Here is a 22,098-nt window from a genome sequence, read left to right on the forward strand (position 1 = left end):
CACCCTTTCACCATTGCCTTTTCCATTCTTCTCTGCCTGTGTGACTCCTTCATAACCAAAAAGCAAGATCCAACAATGGAAAGCATGCAGTATGGTGATTAAGGGCTCAGGCTTCAGAGACAAATAGGTTCCAATTCTAGCCATATCATTTACAAGCTATGTGACCTTGGACATATTGCATTACCTCCCAAAGAATCCATTTCCTTGTCTGTCAGATTGAGAATAATAATACCTTCACCACATAGAGGATACAATTAATTAACCCATGTGAAGGCTTTCGACACAGGGCCTGACAAGTCGCCAGGATTTTCCCTTTCTCTCCCGAGATTAACCCTGGACCGCAAGAAGGTCATAAAGTCTCTTTCCTCTGACTTCTGATGATTGATGGCAGCTAAGTAGCATCACGTGTTTCATATTTCGTCATGTTCCCTAAACAGTAATTTTTTATATCTTGGCTTCTGGTACTACAATTTAATAGCTGTTTGTGTCTTGAACAAATTATTTAAACTCTCAAAATGTCTATTTTCTCATCCCTAACACAATTATAATTACAACACCTATGTCACAGAGCTGTGATATGAGTTAAATGATCAGTATACATAGAGACCTAGCAGAGTGCTTGACATGCTTCCAACTTACTGGCTGGTTTCAGCTTCAGTATTGTTAACAAGATTGAATGCTTCTTAAGGAACTGTGTTTGTCTTTGTAGTACTATAACATAAGAGCAAAGACCCTGGAGTCTTAAGTTCAAACTGAACTCAGTCACAGGTAAGTTGTGCAAACTGAGTAAGCCTTTTTAGGCCTTAGTTTTCTTATCTACAAAATTCAGAGGATAACAGAACCCAGTTCTTAGAGATCATTGAGATAATCCACTTATTTAGGATTTAGCACAGTGCCTGGAATAAATATTGGTTTATTGCTAAACTGTTATGTGCCGGGTAATGTGCTAAATGTTTTATTTAGCATTGTTCTAAACATATTTTTGTGAACCCCATAACCCTTGGCTACCTTAGTGCTATTCATATAATAATCTTTCAAATATTCACTGAACGAATGAGTGAGTGAATTAGTAAATGCTGAGGTGTAGACCACAGGAATCTTGCCTGTATAAGCTGGTGTGTCGCAGGTTAACATTCCTCATTCCTCTATGATGAGTTAGTGTGTGAGCCACGAGATTCAGCCATCTGTAAAAAGCTGGAGGAGATTATGGAAAGGGGGACTTTTTATATTGTAGAAATAAACTTAATGACATGGAAAGACATTCCAGATAGTTAATTTATTAACTTTCTGACCTTAAGCAAATTACTTAACTTCTCTGTCTCAGTTTCCTTATCATTAAATGGGAATACTAATATTGACTTTCTTTTTTTTTTAAGATTTTATTTATTTATCTTTAGAGGGGAAGGGAAGGAGAGAAGGAGAGAGATATCAATGTATGGTTGCCTCTCATGCATCCCCTGCTGGGAACCAGTCTGCAACCCAGGCATGTGCCCTGACTGGGAATCGACTTGCGATTGTCTGGTTTGCAGGCTTGCGCTCAATCCACTGAGCTACACCAGCCAGGGCCTAATATTGCCTTTCTTATAGAGTTAGTGTGAGGATTAAATGAGTTATTATGTGTAAAAATTCTTAGAATCCTGGCCCATGGTAAATATTATATAGACATAAACTGTAATTATTATTACATGAAAAAGACAGTATCAACAAAACATGTACATTATGCTACTTTTTATAAAACATATTCATAGAGAAAATGGTATGAAAGTAAATACTTCACCCTGGATGGTATGGCTCAGTGTACTGAGCACCGGCCTGCAAACCAAAAGGTCACTGGTTCGATTACCAGTCAGGGGACATGCCTGGGTTGTGAGCCAGATCCCCAGCTGGGGGCGTGTGAGAGGCAACTGATCAATGTATCTCTCACACTTTGATGTTTCTCTCCCTCTCTTTCTCCCTTCCCCTCTTTATAAAAATAAATAAAAATAAAATCTTAAAAAAAGAAAGTAGAAAATGGAGACAACTGTACTCGAATAACAACAATGAATGAATGAATTAATTAATTAATTAAGAATTAAATTAAAAACGCCCTGGCTGATGTAGCTCAGTGGATTGAGCACAGGCCTGCGAACCTTTGATTCCCAGTCAGGGCACATGCCTGGGTTGCAGGCCAGTTCCCAGTGGGGGACACACTCGAGAGGCAACCGTACATTGATATTTCTCTCCCTCTCTCTGTCCCTTCCCCTCTAAAGATAAGTAAATAAAATCTTTTAAAATAAATAAATAAGTAAATAAATATAATGACATTAAAAAATTAAATTAAAAAATAGAAAATAAATACTCCAAAATGTTGATAGTTATTGCTTGGTACTGGAAATATGCTGTACTTTTTGTTATTTTTGACTATCTTTTTTATGATGACTGTACCAGTTATAGTTCTGGTGTAATTGAAAAATAACAACTAAAAACAAACCAGAAGAAGACTGTTGCTTTCCCACTCTGCCCGTGCCCTGATTTTTAGCAGTGTGGCTGGTATAAGAATGTGAAGGAGGGGTCAGTCTTCTCAATTCCCTTTAAAATGGGGTCCCACCTCTTTCAAGGTCGGGAAGCTCCCACACCTGGAGGCTCTGAGACAGTGGCCAGTTATGAGCAGCCTGGCGCCCAGCACTGTGGAGTCAGGGCTGACCTCCGCAGGTAGACAGGATGTGAGTCATCACATTGGTGGGTTTTGTCAGGTTGACTGTAATTGTTTCTGTGTTTCTCCCTGGGGGTGTGAATGTGAAGTGATAGCATTAACTGTGAAAAAAAACAAATACATCAGAAGATAAGCATCTAAACAAGTGGTTCCCTTCAAAGTATTATTTTGAGAACTCACACACTTATTTACAAATTTTACTGTTGTTCAAGTCATTTTTTATTTTGGTTGGGGAGGGAAGTCAAACCTTTGACTTCAGAATCAGTTTGGTATGTAATAGTTATCTAGCTCCTAATGTATTAAATTGTGATACCAAGTGTTTTTTCTGATGCGGTCAAATGGGTATTCTAATGCTTCTAGTGACATTTTGAGTTAGTGAAACATATTTAAAAGCAATTTGTAAGTAAATATCCAGAGTCATCAAATCCTTATACCCTTTAAATTTTTAAAAAATTTATTGAATCGAGAGAGAGAGGGAAACATCAATTCGTTGCTCCACTTATTCATGCATTCATTGGTTGATTCTTGTATGCGCTCTAACTGAGGACTGAACCCGCAACCTTAGTGTATAAGGACAACACTCCAACCAACTGAGTGGCCTGGCCAGGGCTTTTTTTCCCCCCCCAATCCTTATCCCCTTTGATCCAATCTTCCCCATCTGGTAATCCAGGCTGAAGAAATAGGCTAAAGTATGGAAAAACTACAGATTTCATGTAATAAAACACTTGAAGTCAATAATACTGTGTTGCATACTTGAAAGCTGCAGAGAGAGTAGCTGTTAAGAGTTCTCATTACTAGAAATAAACATTTAACTGTATGGTGACGGACATTAACTAGATTTATTGTGATTATTTTGCAATACATACAAATATTGAATCATTGTGTTGAGCAACTGAAACTAATATGTTATATTTCAATTATATCTCAATTAGAAACCTGAAACAGCCTAAAGAAACCTGAAGAAACCTGAAACAGCCTAAATATTCAGCAAAAGAGAATTAGATATCAGTGGTTAAGTAAATTCTGGCATATCCATTAAAATTATTGCTGTGAAGACTCCATAGCAACATGAAAATATGCTTAAGGTATATGAAATTAGGTTAACATGTCACAAATTCTTTGTACACTATTCCCACTTTTCAGAAAAGATTTTATTCATTTATTTTTAGAGAGAAGGGAAGGAGAAAGAGAGGGAGAGAAACATCAATATGTAGTTGCCTCTCAAGTGCCCCCAACTGGGGGACCTGGCCTGCGACCCAAGCACGTACCCTGACTGGGAATTGACCTGGTGACCCTTTGGTTCATGGGCTTGTGCTCAATCCACTGAGCTCTACCAGCCAGGGTTACCCCCACTCTTTTTAAAACGGTATATTAAGCCCTGACCAGTATGGTTCAGTTGGCGGGACATCTTTCTACAAAGCAAAAGATCACTGGTTCAATTACCAGTCAGGGCATGTGCCTAGGTTGCGGGTTCAGTCCCTGGTCAGTGTGCATCTGAGAGTCAACTGATCAATGTTTCTCTCTCACATTGATGTTTCTCTCTTGTCTCCCCTCCCTTCTCTCTAAAATCAATAAGCATGTCCTTGGGTGAAGATTTAAAAAAAGATTCAACTGCTCTGCTGTACTGCATACCATTTGCATACATTTATTTGGGGGGCTTGTGTTGGTGAGGAGGAAGAGAAAAACCTGATATCTGTAGCTGATAGTAGTTCTACTGCCCAGCCTGGGGGACCCGTGTCTGAGTCCTGTAGAGAGAGGGCTGCAGTGTTCTGACATTTCACAGTAGTCAGTCTTTTTTTTTTCTTTTAAGATTTTATTTATTTATCTTAAGAGGGGAAGGGAAGGAGAGAGGGAGAGAAATATCAATGTATGGTTGTGTCTCCTGCATCCCCCCGCTGGGAACTGGTCTGCAACCTAGGCATGTACCCTGACTGGGAATCGAACCTCGATCCTTTGGTTCGCAGGCCTGAGCTCAATCCACTGAGCTACACCAGCCAGGGCCTCACAGTAGTCAGTCTTGATGTGAGTCAATTCTCATTCATTGTGCTGGGTACACAGTGGACCCTTTCAATCTGGAATTATGGAAAATGCCCTAGAATTGTTTTATGATTTCTTCAGCCTTTAACACTCTCTCATTGGAATTGTCTTCAGCTGCTGTACTTCCTTGACTGGGCCTCTAATTTTATCTTTGTTTCCCTCCTATTTCCATATCTGTGTCTTTTTCCTGTACTTTCTAGGACATTTCTTCAACTTTATCTTCCGATCTCTGCTTTCATGTTTTTCCACTTCAAAGACTTGTTTTCCCTTCTGAATATTCCTTATTATAGTTTCCTCCTATTATTCCATATATTCAGGTATTTTTTCTTTTCTTTTAAGAACTTCTCTTTAGTATTTTAAAGTTTTGTTTTCTCTTCATTGTCTTAATTTCTTCCAAGCTTCTTCCTTCTGTTTGGTTTGGTCTCTTTTTTCCTTTTAAAGAAAAGCCTCCTGTCTGGGAATCTGTGTCTTTCTGCTCATGCATAAAAGTTGGGGGCTAAAAGCTGATTGGAAGCTCTGGGCGTAAATATGGGAGCCATTGACATGATGTCCAATGACCATGAGGAACCATCAGCTGGGAGACCTCAATGCTATTGTCTTTATTTTTCCAATTTAAAATGTTATGGCTTTCTGGTTTCATCCATATTGTTTTTAAATACAACACACAAAAACAGAAGAGAGCAGCCCTGGCTGGGTAGCTCGGTTGGTTGGAGCATTGCCCTGATACACAAAGGTTGTGGGTTTGATCCCCGTTAGGGCACCTACAAGAGTCAACTAATGAATGTGTGAATGGGTGGAATGGTGGATCAGTGTCTCTCTCCTTTCCTCTCTCTCTCTCTCTCTCTCTCTTTCTCTCTCTCTGAAATCAATCGATAAAATTTTTTTAAGTAGACACCAGTGATTTTTTTAGATGGGGTATATTATTGAATACATTCAACAGAATTGAAGTCAGGAACAGCCAAATGGAAGAGATGTGTAGAAGGGGGATGCAGGGCTTCCTTGCCCTGTCCAGGGGATCTGGCCCTGATAGTGCCATCTCAGTACCTTTACTGTGGAATTTTCGTGTTGGGCCTCATTTTCCCCAAAGAAGAAGACTCATCTGCCCAGAGGGTAAAGGTTGGATACCAACATTCTGGGAGCAGAATTTGGGAAGAGTCTACCGATTTCCCCACCTTTTTAAAAAAGGATTTTATTTATTTATTATTAGAGAGGGGAAGGGAGGGAAAAATCAATGTCTGGTTGCCTCTTGTGTATCCCCCAGTGGGGACCTGGCCTGAAACTCAGGCATGTGCCTTAGACTGGGAATCAAAGCAGCGACCTTTTGATTCACAGGCTGGCACTCAATTCACTGAGCCACACCAGCCAGGGCTCCCCTGGTTTTTTTTTGTATGATGCCCTGATCTTAGAGAGGGGAAAGGAGAGAGAGGGAGGGAGGTATGGAGAGAGAAAGACAGCGGCATCAGTTTGTTGTTCCACTTATTTACGCATTCACTGGTTGCTTCTCGTGTGGTCCCTGACCAGAGGTTGAATCCTGCAAACTTGGTGTATGGGGACAGCGCTCTAACAAGCTGAGCTACCTGGCCAGGGTTGGTATGATGCCCTTGACTGTACGTGGTGACCCTTACTCCAGAGATTGTCTGTTTTACTCTCTCAAGAGCATAAACCTCCATATTCTGCTGAGGTGGAGGAGGGGCAGTTACCTAGAGAGTACAGTGAGGAAGGGAACTAATCCTTCCATCTGTCCTTATTAGTTGCTCTTCATCCCCACTTCCAGGGACACCACTGGTTCGTTAATTCCTGAATATATCAGACGGTTTCTCAGCTTTCTCCAGTTTCTGGTCTAAGATTCAGTGTTTTTTAGGTTTGCCAGGCCTATTGTTACTCATTCATTTGCTTTTCCATATGCAAAATCCTGTTATGTTTACTGCCCTCCCTCCCTTATGCTTTAAAAAAATCTTTTAGTGCAGTTTTAGTGGGATTGGGAGGGGAGAGGGTGGATAGGAAAGTTAGATGCATGAGAAATCACAGCCGTTGTCTTTATCCAGAACTCTTCCATTGTTTTTTTAAGGGATCTTACGGGATATATTTCATTACTTACAGGCAAATTACTTGGATTTCTCTGTGCCTCAATTTTCTCATCAACAAAATCACAGAAATGATGGTACCTACTTCATGCTATAATGAGGAGTAAGCAAAATACCATATTTAATTGTTTTGAAGAAACACATTTTCTGTACATTATCTATCTCTGAAATAAGAATATTTATACAGGTCCAAGTATGTTATAAACATTCAATAAACAATATTGTGGGTTCTGTGAAATACGGTAATACATATAATGCACTTGGAAGAGTACCTGCACCCTGGCTGGTGTAGCTCAGTGGATTGAGCACGGGCCTGTGAACCAGATGATCATGGTTCGATTCCCAGTCAGGGCACATGCCTGGGTTGCAGGCCAGTTCCCAGCAGGGGACACACCAGAGGCAACCATACATTGATATTTCTCTCCCTCTCTCCTTCCCTTCCCCTCTAAAAGATAAATAAATAAAATCTAAAAAATAAGAAGAGTACCTGAAACAAGGTATTCAATAAATGTTGAAGATGGAATTATTATTAGTATGCATACTAAACCATTCTTTTTGTTTTAAAGATTTTATTTATTTAGAAAGAGAGAAAAGGAGGGAGAAAGAAAGGGAGAGAAACATTGATGTGAGAGAGAAATATCAATCGGTTGCCTCTGGCACACCCCCAGACCTGGGACCAAACCCGCAACCCAGGCACATGCCCTGATCAAGAATTGAACCAGCAACCCTTCACTTTGCCAAATGATGCCCAACCAACTGAGCCACACCAATCAGGGCTAAACCATTCTTAATATTCTGAAACCTGCTTATTCTACTTATTTTTCTCTATCAATAGATGTAGATCTACTTTACTCTGTTTAAAGTTATATGATATTGTATCGAATGGATTTACCCTTAATTATTTTTCCATTGGTGGACATTTTTTTTCAAAAATTTTTTCTTAAATACCAGTAGTGAATGGCTGATAATACATTCTTATACACTAGTTCTGGCATTTTTAATAAAATATTTTATTTATCTATTTTTAGAGAGAGGGGACGGGAAGGAGAAAGAGTGAGAAACATCAATGTGTGGTTGCCTCTCACGTGTCCCCTACTGGGGACCTGGCCTGCAACCCAGGCATGTGCCCTGACTGGGAATCAAACCGGTGACCTTTTGCTTCGCAGGCCCACACTCAACCCACTGAGCTACACCAGCTGGGGCTAGTTCTAGCATTTTTATTAAGATAAAGATAGAGAAGTGGAATCACTGTATCATACTTGCTATGTGTCTGGTAGGAATTTTCAGAGTGAAAGAGGTATGAGTGGTTAATCCTGATTTAGGCAGGCAATATGTAATTACAGAAAGCAGACTAGTTTTGAAGGCAGGAGACCTAAATGCCAGCAGCCAGTGGTGGCTCTACCACTTATCTTTGGATATATTGTTTGTTCTTTCATTTATTCAAAAACATTGCTGAATTCTGCCTGTTCTGTGCCAGGAACAGTGTTATAGACTAGGAATACAGAGATAAGTAAGACACAGCCCTTGCTCTCCAGAAATTTACAGTAATTGGTGGGGAGATGGACATGTAAACAGATGTTGCCTGCTTACTCTGTTCCTTGGGAAGTTGCTTTACCTCCTGAATGTCTGTCTCTTTTTCTGTGAAATAGGTAATAGTTGTCATGAAGATTAAATGAAATAATGTATGAGAAGTGCCCTCAGAGTCTCTGGCACATAGAATGCACTCAACGAACGGAAGCTATCATTATTGTTTTACTAATAGGACAATTATAAGTATTTGTGATTTATAAGTAATTATAATTATTGTTGCTCTGATAGAAGGTCTACCTTTCTGAACTCTTTCTACAGTATCAGGTGAATTGTTGAGACAGTAATAAGTACTAGCATCTTTTCTTGCATTTTTATGTTGAGACACAGGGTAAATGAGCAAGTGAAAATGTACACACCGTGTGTTTGAGCACAACAGTGATCTTCCTGGTCCACGTGTCACGGAGCCGGTTCTGGGCACTTCCTGAGCTACACAGATCTCACTCTGGCCATATCTGAACATCTGGAATGAAGTGCATACCTCCCCGCCCACAGCCGCAGGTAATCATGGAGACAAGATGCTGGTATTGCCTGGGGCTAATGACTGTCTTCTGCAGGGGACTTGTTTTTCTCCCAGTTACTAAGCACAGCCTGTATCCCGTCCTTAATGGGGTCACTTATTTGCTTGACACTGACTTTTTAAAAATATATTTTATTGATTATGCTATTACAGTTGTCCCATTTCCCCCTCTTCGTTCCCCTCCACCCTCACACCCCCTCCCACCCACATTCCCCTCTTTAGTTCATGTCCATGTGTCTTAAGTTCTTTAGCTTTTACATTTCCCATACTATTCTTGCCCTCCTGCTGTCTATTTTCTACCTACCATCTATGCTACATATTCTCTGCACTTTTTCCCACTCTCTCCTCCTCCTGCTCCCCGTTGCTAACCCTCCATGTGATCTCCATTTCTGTGGTTCTGTTCCTGTTCTAGTTGTTTCCTTAGTTTGTTTTTGTTTGAGGTGTGGTCGTTAATAACTGTGAGTTTGCTGTCATTTTACTATAGATGTTTTTTATCTTCTTTTTCTTAGATAAATTCCTTTAACATTTCATAAAATAAGGGCTTGGTAATGATGAATTCCTTTAACTTGACCTTATCTGAGAAATACTTTATCTGCCCTTCCATTCTAAATGAAAGCTTTGCTGGATAGAGCAATCTTGGATGTAGGTCCTTGTCTTTCATGACTTGGAATACTTCTTTCCAGCCCCTTCTTGCCTGTAAGGTCTCTTTTGAGAAATCAGTTGACAGTCTGATGGGAACTCCTTTGTAGGTAACTGTCCCCTTATCTCTTGCTGCTTCTAGGATTCTCTCCTTTATTGTTATCTTGGCTAATGTAATTATGATGTGCCTAATTGTGTTCTTCCTTGGGTCCAACTTCTTTGGGACTCTGAGCTCCCTGGATTTCCTGAAAGTCTATTTCCTTTGCCAGACTGGGGAAGTTCTCCTTTATTATTTGTTCAAATAAGTTTTCCACTTGTTGTTCTTCCTTTTCCCCTTCTGGTACCCCTATAATTCGGATGTTGGAACATTTAAAGATGTCCTAGAGGTTCCTAATCCTCTCCTAATTTTTTCTGAATTTTTGTTTCTTCATTCTTTTCTGTTTGGTTGTTTCTTTCTTCCTTCTGGTCCACTCCATTGATCTGAGTCCCAGTTTTCTTCCCATCACTATTGGTTCCTTGTGCATTTTCCTTCATTTCACTTAGTGTAGCCTCCATTTCTTCATCTAATTTGCAACCAAAATCAACCAATTCTGTGAGCATCCTGATCGCCAGTGTTTTGAACTGTGCATCTGATTGGTTGGCTATCTCTTGGTTGCTTAATTGTATTATTTCTGGAGCTTTGATCTGTTCTTCCTTTTCGGCCATTTTTTTTGTCTTCTTGTCATGCCTGTTACATATGATGGGTGGACCCTTAGATGTTCACCAGAGCAGGGCAACCCGTCTCTGTGTTGTGACGCTGTACGTGGGGGTGGGGTCAAAGAGGGAACACTGGTCCCTTCCGCCACTTCCTCCAAGCAAACTGGGCCCTTCTGGTGCTGATTCCCATATGGGTGAGTCCTGTGAGGCTGGGAGTCTCTCCCTGCGCCTCAACCTCCACAAGTGATGTTTTTGAGGCTTTATTTCCTGGCGCTGGGGCCCTGGGTTGTACGATCTGTCTCAGTCCCCAGTTTCGCCTGGTTTATCTACGCGTGAATGTGGGACCGCTGCATGGGCAGCCAGCCACCTTGTGCGCTGCGCCCCGCTTCTGAATCGCCACCTTGCTGGGTCTGCCCGTTTCCAACCCACGCCCGGGGTCTGCCAGCCACCGCCTGGGCGCCCAGGGGTCTGCCCGGTGCTGTCTTGTGTGCCTAGGGTGCCTTGGGCACCCAGTGTCACCACTTCCTGTGTCCAGAGCCCTCTCTGCTTGGCCACCCGGCCGACAGACACCCCTCACCTACCAAGAGGAATGTGTCTCTTTCAGCTGCTTGGCTGTCCGACTTCCATACAGGTCTGTCAGTTCTGGTTGTTATTTTTTTTTAAGATATACTTTTTTAAAAGATTTTTTAAATTTATCTTTAGAGGGGAAGGGAAGGAGAGAGGGAGAGAAATATCAATGTATGGTTGTCTCTCATGCGTCCCCTACTGGGGACCTGGCCTGCAACCCAGGCATGTGCCCTGACTGGGAATCGAAATGTGATACTCTGGTTCGCAGGCCCGTGCTCAATCCACTGAGCTACACCAGCCAGGGCTGTTTCTAAATTTTTGTTGTCCCTATTTTGGTTGTGCAAGGAGGCATAGTGCATCTACCTACGCCTCTATTTTGGCCGGAAGTCCTGACTTTTGTTACATAGTTTCTTTTCTTCCCCACATAGATATAAAACAAAATTTAAAGGATGTGTATCGTGATGCAAAAAATTCTAAGCTTTTGGATTAATTAAATTTAAATATAATTCTAGAGGCAAACTTAAGCAGAATTAAATGATAGAACTAGTAATATAAATATTTTGGTTGATATTTATTTCTCCTGTATAGATGTGCATCTGGCTGTGCAGATCATACCACGTGTCCCTGGTTTGTACAAGGTAATTCTCCTTGCAGACATAGTGTGGTGCGGCGGTCTAGAGCCGATGTGTTGGAGTCCGGCTGACCTGGGTTTGAATTCTAGCTCTTCTACTAACTCTGGGATCTCAGGCATAAATCCCTGAAGTTCAACTTTCTCATCTGTGAAATGGGCAATATTAGTATTGTTAATACTATTATATTAGCATTATAGAATGACCATGGATTAAAAGAATGGGGTTAAAACAGATAATACATGTCAAGTGCTCAGCACAGTCTCTATGTTTTTAGTTTTTACTTACGTTCATGATCACGTGTATTTCCATTAAGGGACCTCAGGCAATGCTTGGCACATGGATGATGCTGAAAACCGGGTAGTTATTACAATAAGTTACCTACAGTTTCTAACTGCCAGGATCATGGCTTTGTTATTTAATTTTTTATTTGTCAGCAATTAAGACAATCTTTAGCCTAGTATTTAGGGACTTGTTTTAGCGTCACTGTAACTCTGACAGTGTCTGGCACCCTTCCTGGCACATAGTAGGCACTCGCTACATAGCTGTTGAATCATATTCAATTGACCCGGACATCTACTCAGACACTAGCACAAGAGCTGTGTCACTAAATAGGTGTCATACCAAATTTGACAGCCAACCATGACATAGACATGCTTGCCCAGTTTGTCAGCCATGATTTCAACTTCCTGCATTGCAGACATTTCATTTAATACTCCATTCCACTCATGTGACCCTTAGAAGGAAAGGACAAACTAACAGAAATACCTGCTAAGTAATATCTTAGCAGCTAAGAGAATGAGCTTTGGTCTAGGTATAGACCCAGGCTTATATCTTGGTTACAGCACTGCTAGTGGATTAGTTACTTAATCTGCCCGACATCGTAGTTTTCTCATCCACAAAAGGGTATATTCATAGCATCTACCTTATCAGGTTATTGTGAACATAGCCACTTCTTTCAGAAAGCTTCCCCGCTGCCCATGGTAGGCTGGGTTCACTGTTGGACTCTCCCTACAGAACCTGCCAAGTACCCTTTGTGATTACTTCAACAACGTACTTCCTTTCTGGATTGTGGACTCCCCCAGGACAGGGATGGTGACCATCTGTCTTCTGTGTCCGCAGTGCCTAACAGTCCCTGATACATAGTATCTTGGATGGACTATATTTGTTAACTGAGCAAAATAGTGAAATAACAGTGCACGTAAACACAGAGACTAAATTTAGCAAGCTCCCAATAAATGGCACATATTATTATTAACAACACAGTAGCAGTGTTGAGTTTATTCACCTTGAGAAAACCAACACAGAGGAGCAGGGCAACAAGTTAGAGGTAGGTATTGTGAATGTAGCTCCGTATCTCGTTTGTTGTGTGTCCTCGGCCAAATCTTTGTTCTTCTAATTTTCCACTGTTAAAACAAGCATAACATATTTACCCTGGTGTCCAACTTAACTTGGTTCTTACAAAGTCTGCCCTTTGCCAGACCACACCCACCAGGCAGAGTTTTCATATCAAACTCTGCGTATGCCCAGAGTTTCTAGATACAGATCCTATATTTCCGAAGTACTCCCCTGCTTTCTCAGCCGCTAATTGTTGACCCTGACCCTTCTCCATTCTGACCTGGTCTGGCCCCTCAGTTTGTCTTACCAATTGGCTGTCTATTAGCCTCTAGCCTTGAACTGCACTTGTTCTTACAAAGAAGTCCAAAATCCTTAAGGTGTCGACTGGAACCTTATCTCCTTCCCACCTTCTCCTTGCTCATTGTGCCTTAGCCACCAGACTTTTCTGAAGTTACCTGGTGGCACTAATATTCCTAATTCTGGGCCTTTGAACCCACCAGTCTTTGCTTAGAGCACTGTTCCTCCTACTCAGCCTTCATGTCTCAGCTTTAACATCACTTCTTCAGGGAGCATTACGTGGCTGTCTTGGCAGAAATTAGTTTTCCCTGTTACATGCCATCTTTCTTGCAGATTTGATGTGGTACGCTATTAGAGCTTCACGTTTTAAAATAGGAATTACGGTAAGAATCTGGACTAAGTGCAAAATTTCCGTTTTTAATGATGACAGGTAATTTAAAAATTGTAAATACTGAGGCTGAACCAAAATAACTGTAGGTTAATGACCACCTGTGACCTGCCTGTTTGCAACCCAAGTTGTCCAGCCTTTGGCTGTATTTGGCATGTATTGCTATGTTAATAATCACTCCACTTACTAACTGTCCACTCCATGCCAGGCACTGTGCTTGGTGCTTTACACAGATGATTTCATATCATACTCAAAACCACCTGTAGGTCAAGTAAGGTTCAGAGAGGTTAAGACACTTCCCCAAGGTCACAAGCCTTAAGTGGTGGAGCCAGGTGCTAAAGGTCTTTCCATTGGACTGCCTCCTGTCAATTCCAAGAGGAAGTCCACACCCACTCCCTCCAGCTATTTCCATGAACCTGTTATTGAGAGATGTGGCCTGCAGGTGGCAGCAACACCAAGTCTGTAAATTTGAAAAGTTCAAAGCCACAGCAATTAAGCTTCAAACAGATTTAATTATTTGCATATTGCTCTCTGATTGGCCCAACTATAATTTTTTGCCTGTTGATTGGACTTGGTTCTTAGCCCCTTGAGAACTGCCAGGCTGGCAGAGCCATTCACAGCTGTGAAAGAAGAGTCCAAAGAGTTCCAAAGGAGGGTGAAGTCTTCCAGTCCAACAGCCATCCTGACGACTTTCAACAGTGTTGGCTGGAACCGTATTTCAGTAGTCCCCCAAACGCTTTTGGAGTTTTCACTCTTTAAAAACAAATACTCCTTATTTTGTTGTTGTTTTTACAGTACTGTAAGATATACATTTAAGGAAGAATTCAATAGCACAAAAGGGTACACGGTGTAAAATTAGTCTCTCTATCATGCTTACCCCAAGTCACACTGTGTTCCCACCCTAGAGGAAAGCTTGTGTATCCTTTCAGGTATAGACTAAGAATAAAAAGGTATATGCATATAGCCTTCTAAAGAAATAAATGATAACCTAAAACTATAACTTCTATAAAAAATATAGGGGCATCTCCCCTGGATGCCTCCCCTGGAGCCATCTCCCTCTAGGTCTGAGCCTCCTCCAGGAGACTGGGGCAGTCAGCCAGCCCTCAGCTCCACTGTAACCGTGGGACTTAAAGGTGGTGATCAAAAGTGCCAGTATGTCAGAGGACATGCAACAGGACTCCGCGGAATGTGCTACTCAGGCCCTGGAAAAATATAACATATAGAAGGATATTGCAGCCCATATTAAGAAGAAGTTTGACAAGAAGTACACCCCCACCTGGCACTGCATGGTGGGGAGGAACTAAGGTAGGTACCTGAGGCATGAAACCAAACACCTCATCTACTTCTACCTGGGCCAGGTGGACATTCTTCTGTTCAAATCTGGCTAACAGCACGGACTGCACCACACATCCAGTGATCCATCCAAAAATACGGATTGCAGCTTAAATTCCAAACATCAGAGACTGAAATCTTCAGCCTTGCCTAAGGAACACCTTGATCTTGAAACTTTATTGTGTTATTTTGTACAGGGCATTCTCTGTACTCATTTGTTGTGATTATAAAATAATTAGCAAAACAAAAAACAGAAGAAAATAGAGGGGGAAATTTTTGTGATCTTGGATTAGGCAAAGGTTTCTTGGATATAACATGATTCACAAGAGAAAAAAGACAAACCGTACTTAGTCAAAATTTTTAAACTCTGACAAACCAGAGAGCCAGAGAAAACACTTGCAAATCACATATCTGGTAAAGGTCTTCTATCTAGAATATGTAAAGAATTCTCACGCCCTGGCTGGTGTAGCTCAGTGGATTGAACCCAGGCCTGCGAACCACACGATTGCGGTTCGATTCCCGGTCAGGGCACATGCCTGGGTTGCAGGCCGGTTCCCGGTTCCCGGTGGGGGACGAGTGAGAGGCAACCATACATTGATATTTCTCTCTCTCTCTCTCCTTCCCTTCCCCTCTAAGATAAAAGAAATAAAATCTTTAAAAAAAAGAATTCTCACAACTCATTAATAAGAAGAAAACAACCCTGTAAAGAATGGGCACCTGTCTAATACAGATATTTCACTAAAAAAGATATATAGATGACAAATCAGCACATGAAAAGGGTCCAGATATAATTAGTCATTAGAGAAATGTTGGGGTTTTTAAAAATTAATTTATTTATTTTTAGAAAGAGGGGAAGGGAGGGCAAAAGAGAGGGAGAGAAACATTGATTGGTTGTCCCTTGCTTGCCTTCAGCTGGGGACTTGGCCCACAACCCAGGCATGTGCCATGACTGGGAATCAAGCTGGCGACCTTTCCATTTGCAGGTCGGTACTCAATCCACTGAGACACACCAACCAGAGCAAGAAATGTGTTTTATTGATGTACCATTATACACATATTGGAGTGGCTACAAACAATAACTTTTCAAAAATCCAATATCAAATTCTGATAACATACAGAGCAACCAGAGCTTTCATTCTTGCTATTCTTGCTGATGACAGTTCAAAATGGTGTAGCCATTTTAGAAAAGAATTTGGGTTTTTAAAAATAAAGTTTGATGTACACTTACCATATAACACAACAATCCCACTCCCAAATATTTACCTAAGAGAAATGAAAATGTATGTTTATAAAAAAAGAGTGAAATTTACTGTACGTTAAAAAAAACTATTTAAGCCCTGGCTGGCGTAGCTCAGTGGATTGAGCGCGGGCCTGCGAACCAGACAATCACGGTTCGATTCCCAGTCAGGGCACATGCCTGGGTTGCAAACCGGTTCCTTGCAGGCCAACTACCAGCAGGGGATGCACAAAAGGCAACCATACATTGATGTTTCTCTCCCTCTCTCCTTCCCCTCTAAAAAAAATAAATAAATAAAACCTTTAAAAAAAAAACTATTTAAGGAACAAAAACCCAACACTCACCCACCCACCACCCCCACCACTATGAAAGCCATTGATTTCAGGTTGGCATAACAGCAGTGGTTGATACAAATAAACTACTATTTTTCCTTACAAAAAAAAAGGAGCATGTTTTGTATATTGCTCTTTTAACTAGAGAATGATTTTAACTAGAGAATGATTTCAAATGTAGAAAAATAGAGTTTTGTTTTAACAAATACCTAAGTACCTTACACCAACGTTATCAACTCTTCACATTTTGCCTTATTTTTTTACAATTTTTTTTCAAGAAGTAAAATATCAGAGATATGGCTTTTTTTTAATATTTTATTTACTCATCTTTGTTTAGAGGGGGAAAGGAAGGAGAGAGGGAGAGAAAACACCAGTGTATGGTTGCCTCTCATGTACTCCCTGCTGGGAACTGGCCTGCAACCCAGGCATGTGCCCTGACTGGGAATTGAACCATGATCCCTTGGTTCCCACGCTCAAGCCACTGAGGTATACCAGCCAGGGCTCAGAAATATGTTTTAAGCCCCAAGGTATCCCTCTTTTCACCCATTTCTTTTCCTTTCTCCTCAGAAGTAATTTATTGCCTGAAGTTTTTAGTTCCTCATAATTTTTTACTATAGATCTATAAATCCTTAAATAGTATATAGTATTGTCTGTTGTATTTTAAAATTGTATAAACATAGTATGAAGTTGTATATAACCTTCTGCAAGTTTTCTCAATATTTTGTTTTATCCATGCTGATACCTGTAGTTTTGGTTCATTCACTTTAACTGTTTTGTAGTATTTTATATTATGATTATATCACAGCTAATTTGCTCATTCTTCAGTAGGTGAATATTTAGATTGCCTCTATTATTATTATATTATCATTATTGTTTGCTATTTCAAATAGGGCTACGATGAACATCCTTATTCCTGCAGCTTGTGTCTATGACATAGACTTTATGTTCATTGTTGAAAACTTGGAAACGTAAAAAAATAGAAAGATGAAAACTAATATTACCCAGCATAGATTATTGTTTATTGAGCATTTGACATTGATCAGGTATAGTGTTGGGCACCTTATGGGCATTACTTTTTGAATTCTCACACCTATATATTAGTTGTGAGATATACATATTAGTATATATTAGTATACCTATATACTTTTATGTTTGCTATTGTATGTGGAGAAAACTGAATCTTAATGAGCTTAAATAACTTAGCCTATGGTACTCAGATAGGAAGTGGCAGAACAGGTTTCTATTGCTAAAGCCTCTGCTCTTAACATTATGCTCCAACAGTGCCCATAAGCCCCAAATCCAGAAATAATAATGGTTAGAAATAGTCTTTACTGTTAATTGGTCTCCCAGAAGACAAGAGAGGTCTGGCCCAGGGCACTTTCCATTTGAAAAATTGTATCAGGAGTGCCCTGCCTGGTGTAGCTCAGTGGACTGAATGCTGACCTGCAAGCGGAAGTTTGCAAGTTTGATTTCCAGTCAGGGCACATGCCTGGTTTGCGTGCCAGGTCCCCAGTTGGGGGCATGCGAAAGGCACTGGCTTGCTGATTCTCTCACACATCATGTTTCTCTCCCTCTCTTCCTCCCTCCCTTCCCCTCTCTCTAATAAATAAATAAATAAATAAATAAATAAATAAATGCTTTAAAAATTACATTAGGGGTATAATATACATGCAGAAAAGTATAGATAAGTATACTTTGATGAATTGATGAATTTCCACAAACTTAAGTATATCCACATGGACAAAAAAGAGGCCGTATAATAAATGTGACTGAGAGTAATCTCACAGAATGTCTGGAACAGGATCTTGAGGAGGAGGGAGACATGTCTCACCCACTAATTCAGCAGTCCTGAGCCTGGTCGGAGAATATTGCCAGGGGTTCCAACATCACAAGAAACGCCCTGCTAGCTAGCACAGGAGAGGAGACTTTGAAATTCTATGTATAATTTCTGCTATCTGGGAAACTGATACAGGAAACTGATCCGCCTTTGAAACTGTGTATTCGTCCCAAGGTCTGGAGGGAGGAGGAAATGGAGGGGGTCCACAGTGACCAAAGGAGAAGCCCATAAAACAACTTTAGTCACTATCTCTGGTGCCTAACTCTGGTCACTATCTGTTTCAAGAGAGGGTCCCTAGTGCTTACAGAAAGAGCCCATAAATAATTTTTTGGTTACTGCCTCAACTTTAATTAACTGCCTCTTGTCACATATCTGTTTTACAACAAGATGAACAAATAAGGTCTAGAGCAAGATAAGGATTCCAACAAACAGACCCCCACACATACAGTACCTACATTTGGGTAGTCCCCCCCTAGTCCCCCCCCTCCCCACGCAGATTCCCCACCCCCACCCCAGGAAAGCTAGCACCACCTTTATTCTCCAATCAATATGTAACTCCCTCACCCCCCTCCCACCAGCTATGTAAGTCCTCAGGATAAAGGACCTGATGCTCTTCCCGCCCTTACTCTTGCTCCCTTTGCTTTCTGCCACCCAAGACTACGCCTTTACCGCCACTTGCACAAGGCTCCATCTCTTCCGTGAACATTGTCCCTTATAAACCTTGCTTGAACGCTGGTTAATAGACTTGCTGATCCATAATTCTTTACTGTGTCATCAAGAAGAACCAAGTTTTTCCCATAACAAGACTGGAGAGAGATGGTGATGGTTTCCTCTAGCTGATGGCAGTGGAGAAAATGGAAAGGAACTGAAATATTTGGGATATAGAATAACTGGGTTTAATGGGCTGGAGGAGGTGTCAAGAATAATTTGTGAGTTTCTTCCTCATGCACAAAATTGAGGGAATTTGCTTCAAAATTTTTTGCACTTCCAATAGGCCCTCAACAGTTTGTTGCTTTTTTTCCCTTTGGGGGTGATTATACTTGAATCTGGCTGCACAGTTTTCTAAAACATTACACTTACCTTGTCTCCCACCTAAGGCACTGCCTAAAGCTCAGTATATTGAACTCTGTCCTTCCAAGTCCAAAAGACCTTTGAAGCCCTCAGCACCAGGAAAGGTGACCAAATTCTTTTCCTAGCACAGCTCCAGTGGGTCGCGCATGCCCAGATATGGCGTGTGGGGCCGAGCGCCCGGGGAGCAAACGGCTACAGATTTCCGCCATTTTGTCAACCTGACGCGGCTGGCCGGGGCTGGAGACTACAAGTCCCACGAACCCCCGCGGCAATACTTCCTAACTCACTGTCCGGCCTGCTCCCTTTACCGCCCCCCCCCTCCCGGGGGCCAAAGGCTCAGGCTGCCGCTGGCGGCCGGTGGGCTAAGTAGGATTTCCGGGGGAAACTACTGGGGAGGATAAGTAGGCGGTGGCGGCGACCGGGTGAGTTTGCAAGCAAAGGAAAGTGAGCGGGAAGTGCTTGGGGTCGGGCTACGGCCGCCTTTTAGGCTCCCGCCACATTCTTTGCTCCACCAGCGGGTCGCGGTTCGGGGGAGGGAAATGGCTCAAGTTGTGGTCGCTTCGAGCGGCGGACCGGGCGGGCAGGGGCCGCCGTCGCTCCTCCGCCCTCCCACTACAGTCCCGCCGTGGCCTTTGCGGCTCGCGCAGGCTTTCCCTCTCCGCCCCAGGCTACTTGCCCGGGCCCTTTTGTCTGGGCTGCTGTGCGCCTTTGTGCCTGGGAGTGGAGTTACCTCCTCGGGGGCACCCCTGGGGCCAGTCCCAAACTCCGACCTGTCCCTCGGGATCCGGTTACGGTAACTGGATCGGGTCAAAGTGCATTTTACAAACCAGTCCAGCCTCAGACCTCTGCATCCCGGCTAGGCAGAGCGGGAGCTTCGGAGCCAGGGAGAGGCAGACGGAGTTTCTTTTGAAAACCTCCAGGTTATTGTCTAACTCTTAAACTCCAGCCAGGGGCGGCTTCCAGACACGAATCTCCAGGCGTTTTTCCGTAGAGGGAATGGCCTTTGGGAAAGAAGTGAGCCCCACTCCCGGGGAAACTGGGAAGGGATAGAATTTGCTGCGATGTCGGTTTGGGGCGCAGCTCCAACCCGAGAACCAAAGAACCAAAGCGGATGGGCTCAATGGTAGTACACTTCTAGAATCTCGGAGGAGGAAAAGTGATTTATAGCAGCAAGCAGCGTTTTCATTCATTGCATGCAGAAAAAGATTACAATACTTCATCCAGCTCCCCAGCCGCTCGCCCCCTAAATCCTTTTCTTACTTACCGTGCTTTAAAAATTCGAAAGAAAACGTCCATAAGTAGAAGGGTGTGCTATATAGAGAATACAGAAACTTAGTGGTTTCTAGAAAGTGAAAGGAGACTGTTTCAACAGGTAATAGGTGTGAAACCAGTTTGCGGGACGAGAGGCAGTAGATCCTTTAGTGCAACACGTGAATGTTGTGGATTTGGTCTAACTTCGTTAGATAGTAGTAACTTTATGTATGTCCTGTTGGAAGAGTGACTTGGTAGATACTCAGTTTAAGATAACGCTTTATAAGCGCCACGGCAAATACTCTTTTTGAAAATCAGATTTAGTGTTTCAGGTGTCTGAAATGGGGACAACTAGGACTCTTTTACACGAATCAGGGAAGGTCATTTAAGTTACATAGGTTAAATTCCAACCCTAGCCATGTAGGCAAACAAAGCCCTTTGTACTTTATTACTTTCGTATCTCGTAGTGGATGTGATTTACTCTGAGAGTTCCGGATTGTCGGTGATCTTGTGTAGGGGTAGAGGTCTTTAATGCAGTTCTTCAATTTTTAATCTGGTGACGAGTGGGGATTGTGTTTTCCTGGCTATGCTTTGAAGGCGCAACCACAGAATTGTTCTAGTAGTTTGAAAAATAATCTGAGGAACAGCAGTTGGCAATGATTGACTGTTCTGTATATCTTCAAACATGCCATTGCTAGTATTTTTTTTGAAAACAGCTCATGTACATTATCATTATTATTTGTTGATTGAGAGAGAAAAACTTCAATTTGTTGTTCCACTTATTTATGCATTCATTGGTTAATTATATAGTGAGTATACAGAATATACTTAGGAGAAATATGTCTGTGCCTACATAGAAATAAAATAATTGATCTTTAGAGTACAGTAGTAAAAAAAAAAAGTATAAAATGAGAAAAGTGTCATTCTTTTCCCAGCCCCCAGTCTTATTTCCCAAAGCTTTTATTCAGAATTTTTATTTATTTGGGGTTTTTTAGAGAAAAAGAGGAAGGGAGAAAGAAACATTGATATGTTGTTCCACTTGTTTATGCATTCATCGGTTAAATTTTTAAAAAACTATTTATTTATTTATCTTCAGAGGGGAAGGAGAGAGGGAGAGAATCATCAATGTATGGTTGCCTTTCGTGTGTCCCCTGCTGGGAGTTGGCCTGCAGGGAACCAGCCTGCAACCCAGGCATGTGCCCTGGCTGGGAATCGAACCCCGATTCTCTGGTTCGTAGGCCCACACTCAATCCACTGAGCTACACCAGTCAGGGCTCATCAGTTGATTTTTGACTGGGAATTGAACCTGCAACCTTGGCATATGGGGTCAATGCTCTAACCAACTGAGCTACCTGGTCAGGGCCTAATATACATTATGTAATTTAATTTTCACTACGATTCTGTGAGGTGGTTGTTCTCTCATTTTTACCTTGACAGATGTTAGATTTACAGCCTCTAAATGTTCTATAACTTGTCTCAGAGTTCACCTAGATAGGAAATAGCAGAGTAAACCATACTTAAGTCAAGTAGTTTTTCCATTACCTCACATCTGTTGCAGTTACAC

General features: G+C 41.8%; 1 protein-coding gene and 1 pseudogene across 2 annotated transcripts in view; both read left to right on the top strand.

The window, feature by feature from the left end:
• Positions 1-11,790: 11,790 nt before the first annotated feature.
• LOC118994527 (dynein light chain 1, cytoplasmic-like) lies at positions 11,791-15,125 on the top strand (annotated as a pseudogene).
• Positions 15,126-19,498: 4,373 nt separating this feature from the next.
• The window catches only part of PHACTR4 (phosphatase and actin regulator 4), an 84,007-nt gene continuing 81,407 nt past the window's right edge, over positions 19,499-22,098 (top strand). For both annotated transcript variants that reach the window (XM_037057171.1, XM_037057172.1), the window contains exon 1: positions 19,499-19,705. The gene's annotated coding sequence lies outside the window, so the exon portion shown is untranslated. The remainder of the gene's footprint in view (positions 19,706-22,098) is intronic.

Source organism: Sturnira hondurensis, unplaced genomic scaffold (genome assembly GCF_014824575.4).
Source record: "Sturnira hondurensis isolate 20B ecotype Veracruz unplaced genomic scaffold, ASM1482457v3 Scaffold0009516, whole genome shotgun sequence".
NCBI classification, from domain to species: Eukaryota; Metazoa; Chordata; class Mammalia; order Chiroptera; family Phyllostomidae; genus Sturnira; species Sturnira hondurensis.